Genomic DNA, 15,585 nt, shown 5'->3' on the forward strand with positions numbered 1-15,585 from the left:
TGTTAGGATCCATACCACTATATATGTACTTACGCACAAAGAATTTAAAAACATGCCTTCTACTGGAACTTCTGGAAGGTACTATATTATGATGAATACTTGAAATGTCAGCATCCACACATTCCAGAAGGATACACTTTTTTGCACTCTTTTGCAGCAACAAGGAATCTTAAGGCATCTTAAAGATTATCATGGTTCAAACTTTTGTGGGCCAGAGCCCAGTCTGTCAGATGCATGATATGATAACTCTAGTGAGTAGAGAATTCCAGGCAAACATTGTGAATGTCTGAAACCTCTGACATACATCAGTATCTGCTGACAGCAGTCATGTGCAAGAAAAGGGAGGGGGAACATACATCTTCTGAGGGGCATTCATTAAATTTACCTGGAATGTTCAGCATCTAACAAAAGGTCAAATTGTGCCACATGTTTTGGACATTCACTAACAAATACACAAATTTTAAGGCAAGCCAGTGATCTATACATTTGGTCCCTGTTGCATATATGCAACGTTGGGCAGAAATGACTTAAAGTGCTGTTTACCACTAATCAGCTCTGTTGGCTGTTAAAAAAACACAGCCAATTAACCCTCAATTTTAGGTCTAATCGCTTTATTTATTAAAAATATTTCTACCTCACTTTTCTTCTGCCAAAAGCAGGTGCCCAAGGCGGCTTGTTTAGTGATGTCACTACTGATCAGCTGTTCAGCACCCTCACTTGTGAACGGTTGATTAATTCTCAGCTCTCAAATTCTCTCTGAATTCTGAGCACCCCACAGCTGAGGTGCTCAGTTGAGCTGTCCTGATCACCTTCCAATGTTCCCAGCTAAGCATCTTTCAGTGTAGATCAGTTATCTAGCAGCAGAGGCTGCTGGACTCGATAGAACTTTGGTCTGATATGCATGGCATTAAGTAGTGAGGGATAGGATTGGGCGATGTGCTCATTCGCTGTATTAATGCAAGTTATTGTAAACCACCTCAAGAATCATTTGATCAAAAGGAAGCGGATAACTCTTCTAAACAAATAAAAATGAAAGCAGGTGACTTCCACCCTGAAAATATGTATTCCACAGAAAATTGAAGTGACCAACTGGCTTCCTCTAAACTAGTTGGTTATTTTTTTCACTTCCAGCTGTTTTCCTTTGACCCAAAGATCCTCTTAAGTTTGAGGATCTATAGATCAAGCATTTCAAAAGTAACCTCAGCGATTTTTAAACCTTTGCTCAAGTACAGCTGCACTGTGAAGACTGGCCATGGAGGCTATTTGCTGCCTAAATAGATTCTGAAATGACCATTTCAGGTTGTAAAAAGAAATGTCGATATTCATCTTTGGTGTCCTAGGTGTTCTGCAAAATTGTGTGATATTGTCACCAGACTCACACTGTTTCTGCAGGAAATGTTTCTATCTTTATTTACTTTCTGCTTTTACAATTATAACAGATAAGGCACTACTCTAAGTTAGCACTCTGTGGTTTTAGGCTGGCATCTTTTGATTCACAGCCCACAAGCATCTGTCTAATGAAGGAATTAGATCACAAGGTTAGATGCTGGTGGCCATTTCCATTACATTCTAGACCGCATTCTGCAGTCCTGGATTGCATCTGGCTATTCTCAGATATGCAAGCCTCAGAAATGTGCCACAACTTCTGAAATATACCAGCGCATGCAGTATCCATTCCTGTGCTATTTTACTTTACTCTGATCAGGAGTATAGCATTCTTGCTTAGCCCCTGCTCCAGCAATCGGTATTGTCCCTTCTTGTTCAGTCTGTGAGATTTCCTTTACCATAATTCTCCCAGTAGTCCCCGTTATTTGAAATTATTCTATAACGAAACCTGCCTTATTGTCTCATGATCAGGAGCAAAAGAGCAGGGAAAGACTTTTTCCTTAACAGCCCTTTTTCTGCTCAAAATCAGCTTCCAATACACCCTGACAGAAGAGCATCTGGGGTGCCGATTTTGAAATAATCACTGAGGGGAATTAAGCACTGCCTCTCCCCTGTTTGTCTTCTGCTGTCAATCTCAGCCTCCAAATGCAGCTTTCCAAAATTAATAAAAAAAAAATGCTGGCAAACAGTTACATATGGGGCTGTGCATAATTCTCATAGCTTGATTCTCACTTCTCTTCCTTTGATATCCTGTCTCTGATTGTCATGTAGCATCACATCTTTTATTTCTTTTAAACATCATAATCTTCCTTCTGGGGCCTCGAGGTACTACACAGTAAAACTGTGACACTAAAGCATTAAAACAATAAATCAATAACATAATAACTCTTCATCAAAATACATAAATCAAAGCAAAAGGAAATTCCAGAAAGTACCCTCATACTGAAATATAAAAAGGAGGCCAAAGATAAGTTTAACAAGTCCACAGGTCCCTAAACACTATGCAGAAAAAATTAGTTTGGAGAGACTCATACTAACCCAAAGAAAAGCAGCCTGGCAGACCTTCCTGTGCTGAATATTCCACAATCAAGTTGTCACTTCAAAGAAATGGCAGATTCTTGTGGCCATCCATTTGGCCTCTGATGAATTTTTACATGAAAATCAAAAGTGGCTTCTGATCAGAAATAAGCACTATTTATAACAGCATGGACCCACAGATGGGGGGCTATGAGCCCCCCCCCCGACCCTGCAGAAGGTTAGTGTTACTCTCCAGGAAAGTTTAAAAGTTCCTTGCTCCTGGCGGCGGCATGATCACTGCAGTGCTGTCAGGGCATTCATTTTGGACTATCCCCTTACTGGAGAATGGCCCTCTTCCAGTTCCCCTGGTTGGCTGCAACCCACCAGTTTGGAAACCACTGGGCTATTCTATAACCTTATCCTTAGCAAGGGTCCCTGACCAGTGTGACTACTGCCAACCACAACTATTTGGGACCCTGGCCCTTAAAAGTACCTCCAATGAGTGTGATGTGGATGTTAAATCCATTCTGATTTAAGGGCCCCTTGGACAGTAAGTAAGAACAATGTGAAATGTAAAACCACACACTGAATTCTTTGCTTTCCATTTTTCCCCTGTTATTTTTATTTATTGGGGGGAAACACTGATAATGTATTCATTTGATAGCTTCATTTACATCTTTAATGAAATAAAACAGCCAAGCAGTACGTAAGCTGAGAACGAATGGTCTGCAATAAATCTAGCAGTATTTAAAGTTAAAAAAAATTTTTTTTTAAACAATGAAATGAGTAGTTATTTGGAAGCTTGTTGAAGGATAAATGTTGTGGGCAGAGTCAAAGAAAAGTCTTAATATGCAAGCTGTTCCTGGTATACATTCAACTAAAATTCTTTACACCATCTGCCTTGGTGCATATATAAATCTGTAAGCAAAGAGTTTGAGGAACGTTCACACCTTCTAAAGTAGCATATAGGATATAACACAACTAAGAAGCTGACAATGAAGAATTGGCCTTGCAAATAAGTATCTACAAGTTTCAAGGGTTTATTTTACAAGTCAGTGGGCCTACACATACCTATGTTACCCACTTGTGGCAGGCACACTGACAGTGTTCTTGAAAGGCTAAGATACAAAGAGACAAAACAGCATGTACTACCCTGAGCAATGTGGAGAAAGGGTGGGATATCAATAAATTCCGGCGCAACAAATGGATAGCTGGTTATTACTGTAAAATGCTCACATTGCAGTAGGTGACTACAGCTACAAAAACATCAATGAATCGATTAGGAGATCAGCATTACTTCTGCTAACTGGGTAAGAGGCACTTTTTAAGTGGGTACTCTTCTTTTATTTAGCAAGGGGAGAGTAACTGGCCCTCCTCACCCCAGCAGTGTCTTTTCTAGTGGCTGTCTGCTGGTGTTCTTTTGCATCTTTTTAGATCGTGAGCCTATTTGGACAGGGAGCCATTATTTCAATTTCATTAGTGTTTGTCTGATTTTCTCTGTAAACCGCTCTGTGAATTTTCTATTGAAAAGCGGTATATAAATACTGTTAATAATAATAATAATAATAATAATAATAATAATAATAATAACCACAACATGTATGCACATGTTAACTGGATGGGGTAGCAAAAGGGGGTCACAGACTGAGCTTTCAACTTCCATACATTCATCAGGACCTCTCACTGCTAAACTTCAGAAATAGGGAGGGAGAAGTGCCTCGAGGTTGGTTATAGAAGAGGGCTAGATGAAACCTTTCCCAAACTGTCCTAGATTTTTCACACCTGATCCACAGTACCCAGCCTAAATGTTTGATTTCCTATTCAAAACTTTTCTACAAACATGCATAAGAGCTAAATGATCTCATGTGTGGAGAGGAGATAGTTTGGATTTTAAAGTATTATAGTTGTTAAATGTGCATTTAACAGAATATTAGAGATTAGAGTTTTTCTCTTTGCCATTTTCTTTTCCTTTTTGTTACTTCTTTCTGTCTGCACTCTTCAATTGTGTAAACTCTGGGGTGAGCACTGTAAAAGGACAGTGCACATTGATGGCATACTGTAATAAATAATAAAAGCATGCTTGTAGCACACAGTTCCAAGTTTACTTCACTATCAAGCAGAATGAAGAGCACCAGAGCACACAGACCTATGCTCATCTTCTTCCAAAACTATCAGTATTAAATTTTATGGCTTGTTGTAAGGGAGTTATTTCATGGTCTTTCCTCTTAAATGAGTTCAGTTTAAAAATGGGAAAGAGGAACCAAAAACAAGCTTCTCCCAAGTCAGTGCAGAAGTGTTGACTGGCAACATCTGTCTGTCTGTATACTATATGTATGTAACTACTTTCTATGTGAATGCTCTGGCACAGTAGGATTTCCATTAACTCTCCAAAACTCTCCATTTAAATTTTACATTTAATTATCCAAAGCAAAGACAAGGAAGGACATATATGTGAATTATTGGCACAGAGAGAGAGAGAGAGAGAGAGAGAGAGAGAGAAGAGTACCTTGTTGCAATTGGAAGAAGCAGAGAGTGGGGTTTTTTTGTCACTTTTGGCATTCCTACAAATAATACTGCCACAACAGAAAAAAAAAGACAAAGATAGATCTGGAAGCTTTTGTAACCTCTAACAAAAATGACACAACAACTGAAAAACAAGCTCTTTCTCAAGAGTTAGGACCTTCAGCAGCCTCTGTTACCTAGGCCCCTGCAAACCAGATGCTTACTTTAATACTTGCACACCTCAACAAATTGTTCTGGAAAGCTGTGGGTGGAGAATAGTGCTTCTTCAGCACTGAACTGCACATAACCTAATGCTCTGAGGGAAAAGAGGATGAAACTACACCTTGGGAGGTGGGCCCATTGCTGACTGATACAATTATTTGCCTTGCATGCAGAAAGGTTCAATCCCTGACGTCTGTAAGTGGGTCTCTATAGGACTGGCAGTGCAATCCTAACTTGCGCAGGCAGGCCAGAAGGCCTGCACTGTATCCAGCATACGTTTGTGGCTGACTGCAGGCCAGCCTGGGGCAACGGGGAAAAAAATGTGTTGGATTCTAGCCCCATTTCCCAGGCTGCTCAGGTTTGTGCTACTGATTTCAGTGGCGCAGCTATGAGTAGCCCAATTGGGGCTGCCGCAGCTCTCTCCGGGTAGGGGGAAAAGTTTCCCCTTGCCTGGGGCCAACTCTCAGACACCCCAAAACCTGGGCTGGATACAGCACAGGCCTGCTGGCCTGCCTGTTCCAGTGCAAGTTAGGATTGCACTGCCCCTCACTTTAGTCTAGAGCAGGGGTCTCCAAACACCGGCCCGGGGGCCAGATGCGGCCCGCAGTGAGCCTCTATCTGGCCAGCCTCTTGTCCTCTGAAAACCTCTGGCCCACTTGGCCAAAACATGACTGGAACTATGCTCTCATTGCATCTGGAGGGTGTTCAACGGCCAGAGAGGTTGAATGAATGATCCCATTCATTCATTTATTCACTCATCGAAGTTCCATCTCTAATTTATTTAAATAAATTTTATATTTAATTTTTTTTTCTGGCCCTCAACACCGTGCCAGATATTTGATGCAGCCCTCTGGCCAAAAAGTTTGGAGACCCCTGGTCTAGAGAATGCAGTCAAATGTGGAACAGCCCCCTGCACCCTCCCTCACAGCTGTGCTCCCCTCACCTCCAGCGGATCTTCTGAGTCCCAAAGAGGTCATGCACAACCTCCTGCAGCCTCTGCGGGCCCCAGAGAGGCCATTAAGGCCCCCCCCCAAAAAAGACACTTCCTGTTTTTTCATAAAACTGGAGGTGACTTTTTATGCTTTTAAAAGGCACTAGGAGAGCCCATGGCTTTTCAGGTCTGCTCAGGGCTTTTCAGGACTACTGTACCTTTAACTAGAAGTTTTCTCCTTGTAGTTACTGCTTCTACTTGTTTTCTATTCAGCAGACCACAGTGATGGAGTACCCCTTAACTGCCCTTAATTAATCAACTCCTATTCCCTGCATGGGAGTCGCCTTTATTAATTGCTTTCTTTTCTTTTTCTAACAATAGTGAATTCACAATATTCACAAAAAGGAAAGAAAGCAAAACAAAAGGAAAACAGTAATTAATAATAATAATAATAATAATAATAACAACAACAACAACAACAACAACAACTTTATTTTTACCCCGCCTTTCTCCCCGAAGGGACTCAAGGCGGCTTACAACATATTAAAAACAATTTAAAAACAAATAAAAACATATTAACACATAATAAAAAACAGCAGTCAGAGTAAAAAAAAATAGGTAAAAAGAGCATAGAGCAGCAGCAAGTCATAAAAGAATCAGGCCTGTAAAAATATTAAAAGATGTTAAAAAGATGTTAAAAGGCCAAGAACTCAGAAGGCCTGTTTAAACAGAAGGGTCTTCAGGCCTTGCCGAAAGGTCTCAAGAGAGAGAGCCATTCTTAAGTCAAGGGGAAGGGAGTTCCATAGCATTGGTGCCACTACTGAGAAGGCCCTATTTCTTGCAGCCGCCCCATGTACCTCCCTAGGCGGCGGCACTTGTAAAAAGGCCTTCTCTGATGACCTGAGAGGGCGAGCCGGATTGTACGGGAGCAGGCGATCTCTAAGATACCCTGGTCCAGAGCAGTATAGGGCTTTAAAGGTCAATACCAGCACCTTGAATTGGGCCCGGAAACGAATGGGCAGCCAGTGCAGCCACTGGAGAAGCGGACTGACAGAGTCGAACCGCCTACCTCCAGTAACCACACGGGCCGCTGCATTCTGCACTAGTTGCAGTTTCTGAACAGTCTTCAAGGGCAGCCCCACATAGAGCGTGTTACAGTAATCTAGTCTCGATGTCACCGAGGCATGGATCACCGTGGCCAGGTCTGCACGATCCAAGTACGGCCGCAGCTGGCGCACCAGCCGAAGCTGAGCGAAGGCCCCCCTTGCCACAGCCGCCACCTGGGAATCCAGGAGCAGCTGCGAGTCCAGGTGGACCCCCAAGCTGCGGACCTGCTCCTTCAGAGGGAGTGCAACCCCATTCAGCGCAAGCCGATAGTCCAGCACCTGCACTTATGACTTATCCCAAGAAGAGAACAAGAACTGATTAAGTGGTAACAAATATAAGGGGCAATTCATTACTAACCCCAGGGGTGTGTTGAATGGAAAACAATTAGAAGTGGAAAGTTGCTCTGAAGAAACTTGTTGAATGAGACTTACTTCTGAGTATATAGTATAGAAAGAAGCTGGACAGGGGGGTGGATATTGCCAGATTATATATCATTATATTCAGTGGCATGTGAGTCCAACAGTTAATTCTACTTCCAGATTGTTATGTAAAAACAGTGTCTCTACAATGTTAAAGGGCCATAGTGTGGCAGCAAATAAATTAGAATGTAATAATAGGGTGACAGTATAATTTACTTTATCTGAATGGCTTCAGCAAAAACAAAACTTTCATGCAGCTGGGGAGATATAAAGAAATCTATTTATGTGACCATTTGGGGTGACAGATTCTGCATGGAGAGAATGTGTAGTTCCCTGCTACTTACAGCCTTGACATGCCGCAGAGATGTAATGGGGTTATGGCTCATCACCTCTTGGGTCAACTCAGATTTTGTAGACTTTATGGAAGGTAAAGAACCACTGTCTGTGATGTGTGGCTGAGTGCCACAAGTTGTGAGTGTCACTCTCAATCACCACCACAATGAAATAATGTTTTATGTTGTCTACTAACAGCTCCCATGGTCATTGGCAGCCACCTACTTAGTAGTGATACATAAGAAATCAGCAACACCTTGGGAAAATCAGAACATTTGAAGTCTTGTGATCATGAGGGTTTATAAGAATCATAGAGTTGGAAGGGGCCTAATAGGTCATCTAGTCCAATCCCCTGCCTATAGCAGGAAATTCTCCTACAGCATCTTCAACAAGTGCTTGTTGATTCTCTACTTGAAGATCTCCAGTGAGGGAGAGTTAGAAGTCAAGTTTACTCAAAAGTAAATCCCACAGTGTTCAATGGGACTTGCTTCCATATAAGTGTGCATTTGCAGCCTTGATTTTTTGGTTGCTGTCTCAAAGGTTGCAGTTGATGGCATAGGGATATGGTGTTTATTCTTCATTCTTTTATCGGGAAGGGGGTATGAATGGAGTTCTGAATGAGTGACTTAAAGACTATGGCAGTGTTCTTCAACCGGTGGGTCATGACCCCCATGGGGGGTCCCCGTAGGGGATCATGAAAACCTTTCAAAGTCTATGCAGGAGAGGGTTTGGATCCAACTCAATAATGGTACTGCCTTATAATGGTACTGAGTCCTTGATATAATCCTGCACAGCCTTGCTGTCTCCTCCCCCCAGCAACTAAGGCTAACCCTGCTCCGGCTGCTACCTCACAGGGTTGTTGTAAAGACAGAAGGTAGGGGAAAACAAAGCAGGCATGGGCAGATCGGTTCCCCAGAGGAGGGTTCGGATCAGAGGTGGGTCCTCAATCTCATACTTTAATTTATTCATGTCTTGGGGTTGTGGCATGAAAAAGGTTGAAAACCACTGGACTATGGGATATCAGTGCTGAGAGTCACACCAGTTTGGGGGTGCGTGTGTATTTTTTACAGACGCTAATTATAGTGGTGAAATAAATACAGGAGCATTGCTAGGCACAGACTGATGGGACACAGCCCCAGATCTTTCAAAGAGTTCCTGGGGCAAAGCAAATTTACTTGGCAGTAAGCCCCATTATAGTTCAGTCAAACTTACTTCTGAGTATTGTTAATTACCATTACTTTTACTGCTTCAAGAATTAAATAGTTCAAACTTTAAAATGAATTCCAAAGAATGTATATAGCACCACTGGTGCACTCTGTGATTTACAGAACTGATAAATTAAACTGCTATTTATTTAGTGGCATAGTTTGCCATAGTCCGGGTGTGTGTGAGTGTAATGTTTTTGATTGACTTGCTTAGATGACAAACACCTCCACCAGTTTCTTCAAGCTGTGGTTATATCCCTTCCAATTTTCAGTAGAGTTATATGCTGCACAGGATTGCCGCAGCTGTACCAAGTGTAGAATGAGCAGGATATAATTTATGAATATATGGAGGAAGCCAGGGTTTCCCCCCTCCTGCTTCTGAGCCGCTTCTTTTTCCAGTTGGAAAGAAGACTTTGCATTTGGTGAAAAAGACATAATGTACATAAAAGGATGCAGGGCAGGGCTTATACTGTATATTTTTTGAACTCACTACAGTATATTATTTCTTCCCAAGTAGATGTAGCTGCAGTGTTTGACCCCATGATCCTGGGTATTGTGTTGAATTTTATGCAATGGGAGTAAGTGAGATGGTACTTATTTGATTGGCAACAGGGAAGACAGTGATGTGTGTGATATGTGACCTTGAAATAATGTGTAGACAAGCTCAAAGTATGGGAAGGGAGTTAAATATAAACTGGGGATGTTATGAATACGTATCTAAATTATATCCTAACAAGGTTACTCTTGCAAATTCTGACAGCTAGAGGTGTCTTCAAGATCCTCCCTCCTTCCCTTTTTCCTAGATACTTGGGCAGAAGCCTTGCTTTTGACTACAGCATGTCTATCTTGTCAGCATCAAGCAGAAGAACTATTTTTGCTCTGATCTTTCTCTGATATGTACCTCTATGTTCAAACCTCAGGGTGCATGAGCATAGGAATATTCCAATGGGAAGGAGATGCTCATGTTTAAAACAGTTTATGATTAGCTGTTTTCATTTTCTTCTAAGGCAGTGGTTCTCCAGTTTTTTGCACCGGGTCTCACTTTTTAGAATGACAATCTAATAGGACCCACTGGAAGTGATGTCATTAGCCTGGAAGTGATGTAATGGTCAGAAGTGACATCATCAAGGAGGAAAATTTTTAACACCCCACATACGATAAGTTTAAGAATTTATTTAAAACAAAGAAGAACCCTCTAACTCTCCCAAGCAGTGACTGATCTGTTTTTAAAAAATTCTCCAAACATCCCAAAGGCTGCAATCCTATCCACACTTGCCTGGGAGTAAGCCCCATTGACTATCATTGTTAAAAGCATATTTATAGTAACCTGTTAAAAGTACAGATTTGTAACATTTCCCCAAATGCAGTCACAGACCGTGGTAGTATCAAGTCTAATATATTTTTTAAAAAATACAAATTGAAATGAATGGGGACCCACCCAAAATAAACCTGAAATTGGTTTGTGACCCACGTGTGTCCTGGCCCACAGTTTGAGAAACACTATTCAAAGACATTCCAGACATTGTACTGTTTAAGCATACTGTGATTGAAATGGAAGCATGATGGTGGTATTTGGCATTCACTTTATAGTTGTTAGAAGTCCCACTGCAGTAAACAGGGAAAAAAATGTGTATGTACTTGAAACACCTTGTTGGAACAGCAACAAGGTCCTACTTTGAAATCTAACTATGCACAAATGTCTACAGAACCACCTCTGAACCACCTTAGGGAAGGAGAGGCAGAGGAATATAATGATAACACAGAGCAGAGGAAAGCATTAGGGACATGGTTGGCAGGGGTTAAAGCTGAGGTGATGGGTTTTATTGATCAGCAGAAAACAAAGCTTACTACAGCATCCACTGTTCATTAGTGGGTGAATTCACAGGAATTTCCCTTGATAACCATACACAAATGTTAGCATTAGGACAAGACAGAGCCCCAATTAAGAAGACTTAATGGTACACTGCCTTACATAAAATAGCACATGAGTCACACCTGTAAAGACTGAAATAAGGAAAAGCAATTCAAATCAGTGGACCAGGGTATAGTAACAGGATTTCAGTGTTAAGACCGGGCATTGGAGGCAAGTCATGTATCCTTCTATACTTCTTGATTTTGCCTCAGCTTAAACAAAGGAGTCTGGCAACTAAAATAATAATTCATCACTACTCATATTCATCTTTAAACTACCAGCCGAGGAATGACATGGCCAGATAATTTTTCTCCATGGTAATACGTATTTTGGAATAATTCCATTGACAAATGCATGCAAAACACACAATGTCATAATTCAAAATCCATGGAGATTTTGATGGAAAAACTCACAACCAAGATGCTAATTTCTTGGGTCTATATCCTTTTTTTCTATACCCTATATCTGATGCTATTAGATACTTAGTAGGGCGCTTTCCTTGCACGAGTTCTCCATAGAGGAGATCCTTTGGGATCTGGCCATCATCCATTCTCACGACCTGACCGAGCCAACGCAGGCGTCTCTGTTTCAGCAGTGCATACATGCTAGGGATTCCAGCACGTTCCAGGACTGTGTTGTTTGGAACTTTGTCCTGCCAAGTGATGCCGAGAATGCGTCGGAGGCAGCGCATGTGGAAATCGTTCAGTTTCCTCTCCTGTTGTGAGCAAAGAGTCCATGACTCGCTGCAGTACAGAAGTGTACTCAGGACACAAGCTCTGCAGACCTGGATCTTGGTATGTTCCATCAGCTTCTTGTTGGACCATAGCCAGGGAGACAGACCAGGGACAGACTGCACTTGCTCCCAGTGTGGAAGGGATTGTCACTCCCAAATTGGCCTTTTCAGCCACACTAGACGCTGTTCCAGAACCACCTTTCAGAGCGCGATACCATAGTCTTTCGAGACTGAAGGTTGCCAACAAAACAAGATACTTAGTATCTAAGTATCAGTGTTTCCAAAGCTGTTGGTCAGGACCCACTTGGTGGGTCGTGAGCCATTTTCAGGTAGGTGCCCATTCATTTCAATATTTTATTTGTAATATATTAGACTTGATGCTACCATGGTATGTGACTGCATTTGGGGAAATATTACAGATCTGTACTTTTAACAGACTACTATGTATATGTTTTTAAGAAAGGTAGTCAATGGGGCTTACTCCTGGATAAGTGTGTGGGTAGGATTGAAGCCTAGGATTGTTAAAAGTTTTCCTGCTTGATGATATCATTTCCGATCATGACATCACTTCCGGTGGGTTCTGACAGATTCTCATTCTAAAATCCCGATGCTAAAAGTTTGAGAACCACTGATACAATATTTTGTGTTGAGTTGACAGTGGGGCTCAACTTGGCAGAGGCAACTCTAAGTGCCACTAGTTTAGCTGGTCTGAAGACAGACTTGCTAGTCAGCCCAGGACTATGCAGCTGTGTAATAAATAGAATGTAGGCAATCTTAGAATTCAAGTTCTTAGGTAATGGCCTTTCAAATTAAAACTGTTACAGACAAATAGAAGAGTTTGAGTCTTTGGATGAAAACTGAAAACTTGATTAATGTTTAGTAAGAAAGTACTACAGTATAGTGAATGTAACAAGGGATCAACCCATTACTAGTTAACTGTAATTCTGGAACAAGTGCAATTCCCCAAAACTGCGCAGAGTGACCTTAGCCTCCAACTGCCACAGACAGGACCTGCATTGGCTGTTCTTCATTGTGAAAAAATATACAGTAGGAATTATTCAAGTACATTTCACAGCAACCCATTCAAGAAACTATCACAGATGCTACTCCTCTTTTGCAGAGAAATAAATGAGGCATAAGGCAAGTAGATGTTTTTTCCTCAAAGTGCCCACACTGTGGTCTCTAAGCTCTTAATTAAAATGGGTTGTCCTATATCTTGCAGTGAGTCACCAGGCAGGAGGGATTAAAACACAAGAACTCTTAGCCCTATACTCAGTCTAGGAGGCCACAATGCATCTGGCATCTTGCCGTGGGCACCGACATGTTGGCACTGGGGAAGTGAGATACCGAACAGTACAATTCCCCTGCCATATGGAGTCAGTGCTGACTTGCTTCACCTTGAGTATGTTAAATGGTATAATGACTTTTACAATAAGACTTTGAGATGGCTCCAGAGACCCTCAAATATAAGATGACACAGTGCTGTACACATTTTATTGGTTTGCTCTTCCAATTTTCCTTTATACAAGTCTATCACTATGTTAAAATGTGCCCTATTACTTGTATGTGTATGTAATTTCCAGAATCGGTGCAATCTCCAAGATTTTAGCTAAATAAAATAAATGTAACTGAAAATTTCTAAGGCATAAAATATAAGAAACCTCTATAAGAGATATTGGGATTGAGAACTAGTGTGATACTGTTGGGATTGAGAACTAGTGTGATACTAATGTTGAAAGACCTGAGTTCAAAACAGTTGTCCGTATCCCTAGACTATCCTACCTCACAGGGTTGTTGTGAAGAGAAAAGGAGCCATGTACACTGTCCTGTGCTCATTGCAGAATAGAACAGTATATGACAAATATTCACATACAGTGAAATAATGCCTCTTGTGATAATTAGATCTTCATTAAGAGAAACACGCAGAAGAAATTTCTTATTAGGCAAGACAAATCAAGTAGAGCCTTGTAAACTATTGGTTTACATATACATATACATAGATATTGCATATCTATTGGTTTCTCGGTTTGTTTTTGTTGTTAGCTGAAGTTATCTGCTTTTTTATGTTCATGGATCCTCTACCCATCAGAACTGTAAGCAGAGGTAATCTAGGGATAACATATAGCTAGTGCAATGTGTACCACTAAAGCAGTGGTTTTCAAACTCTCATGGAGAGTTTGAGCCACTGTAAGTGCTTGCGGGGGTGGGGGGGAGGCAGCAGGAGGGGTGGATGGCAGTGGCGCGATCCCCAGGATCGCATCACTCAGGGGGCTGCAGGAGCTTGGGTGCATGTACCCAAGCCTCATGCAGCCAACCTGGGGTGCGAGGAACCCGGTGCGACCTTTGGCAGGGCTCCCCACAGCAGTGAAAGTGGAGTGATCACACCCGGCCTCCGCTAAAGCGGAAGTGGAGCGCGATCGTTCTGCTTTCACTTTCACTGTGGAGGAGAGCCCTGCCAAAGGTCGCAACGGGCGCCCCGCATCCCAGAGAGGCTGCAGGAGCCTGGGGATCGCGCCGCTGCCTCCTCCCTGCCTCCAGGCTTCCCCCGCCCCTTAAGGGGGCAGAGGCCAGGGCCCACAGGCTGGGGCGTCACGACGCCCCAGTTTGAAAGGCCCTGCACTAAAGGATTGATGTTAATATGGGTATCTCCCACACTTACTATCCTTCTTAATAAGGATGTTATTTTCATATTTCTGAGCTGATGCTGAAGAAGAAACATGGGGAAACACCTATGCAGTATGTCATGAAGTCAATAATCATACATATGATATTCATTAAATGATGGGTGTGGGGAGAACCAAACAAGTTCAACATGATAATTTTCTCTCCCTCCCCCCACTTTTCCTTGTGAGTGGCACACTCATGCCTTTTTCTATGGATTCTGAATATGCTTCCTCACAGACATGAAAGGAAAGGTGGATGACAACTTCCCTTCATGTGAGCTGACATACACCTGATCAAGGTCCTGCAGGGCACAGGAGACCTCTGAGTACTCCAGACCTTCTGAACTTACTATGAAGCATGGACATGAAAAAGGGGGCACAACAAGGAGCACCTTCAAAGGCACTGGAATGAAGGTGACTCTGCAAAAGGTTACTGTCACATTTTGCTTTGTGCTACCGGTTTTCTGGAGGATCAAAGTGCCAGAAGTCCAAGTTCAGAAGAAAGCCAACAAGTAGAGACTTGGGAGAATGGCAAGGGTTAAGATAGCTGACTGAAGTTCTGCCCCTGGAATGCCTCTTGCATGACTTTGTACTTTAGTAAGGTAGGTGGTAGTCACTACATATCACTAAAATGTGTCTATATCACATAATTGAATATGTGGATGGGAAATCTTACAGTTAGCCCCAACATAAGAGCAACTTTAACCATTCAGAACAAAATCGGCCAGCTTTAGTACTCTGGGTTAACTTTAAGGTGAAGAACTGAGGCCTTTATTATGTTATTGAATCAGATTATGGGCATCAAGCCCATCAACAGGGAAGCAGCATTTTGGTGGAACTTAAACAGTTTAAATGTGCTGTTATGCTGCTGAGTGGCGGTTCTTTAGTTAGGCAGATTGGTGGTTAATAGCCCAGAATGGTTGGTTGATGGAAGCAAATGGTTTGAAGGCAGCTTGAGGCCTCTCTTGAGTGTTTTTGGAGGCTAGCCATTAGAGCTTGAAGAAGGTGACCCCTCCCACCATCACAGGGAAAGAGAGGGAAAAGATATTGTGTATATGCAGCAATTTGTTGTGTGGAACAGCAATTTGTTGTGTGAAACAGAGACAAACGGCAGACTGAGAGAGAGAGAGAGAGAGAGAGAGAGAGAGAGAGAGA

Source organism: Tiliqua scincoides, chromosome 1 (assembly GCF_035046505.1).
Source record: "Tiliqua scincoides isolate rTilSci1 chromosome 1, rTilSci1.hap2, whole genome shotgun sequence".
Classification (NCBI taxonomy): Eukaryota; Metazoa; Chordata; class Lepidosauria; order Squamata; family Scincidae; genus Tiliqua; species Tiliqua scincoides.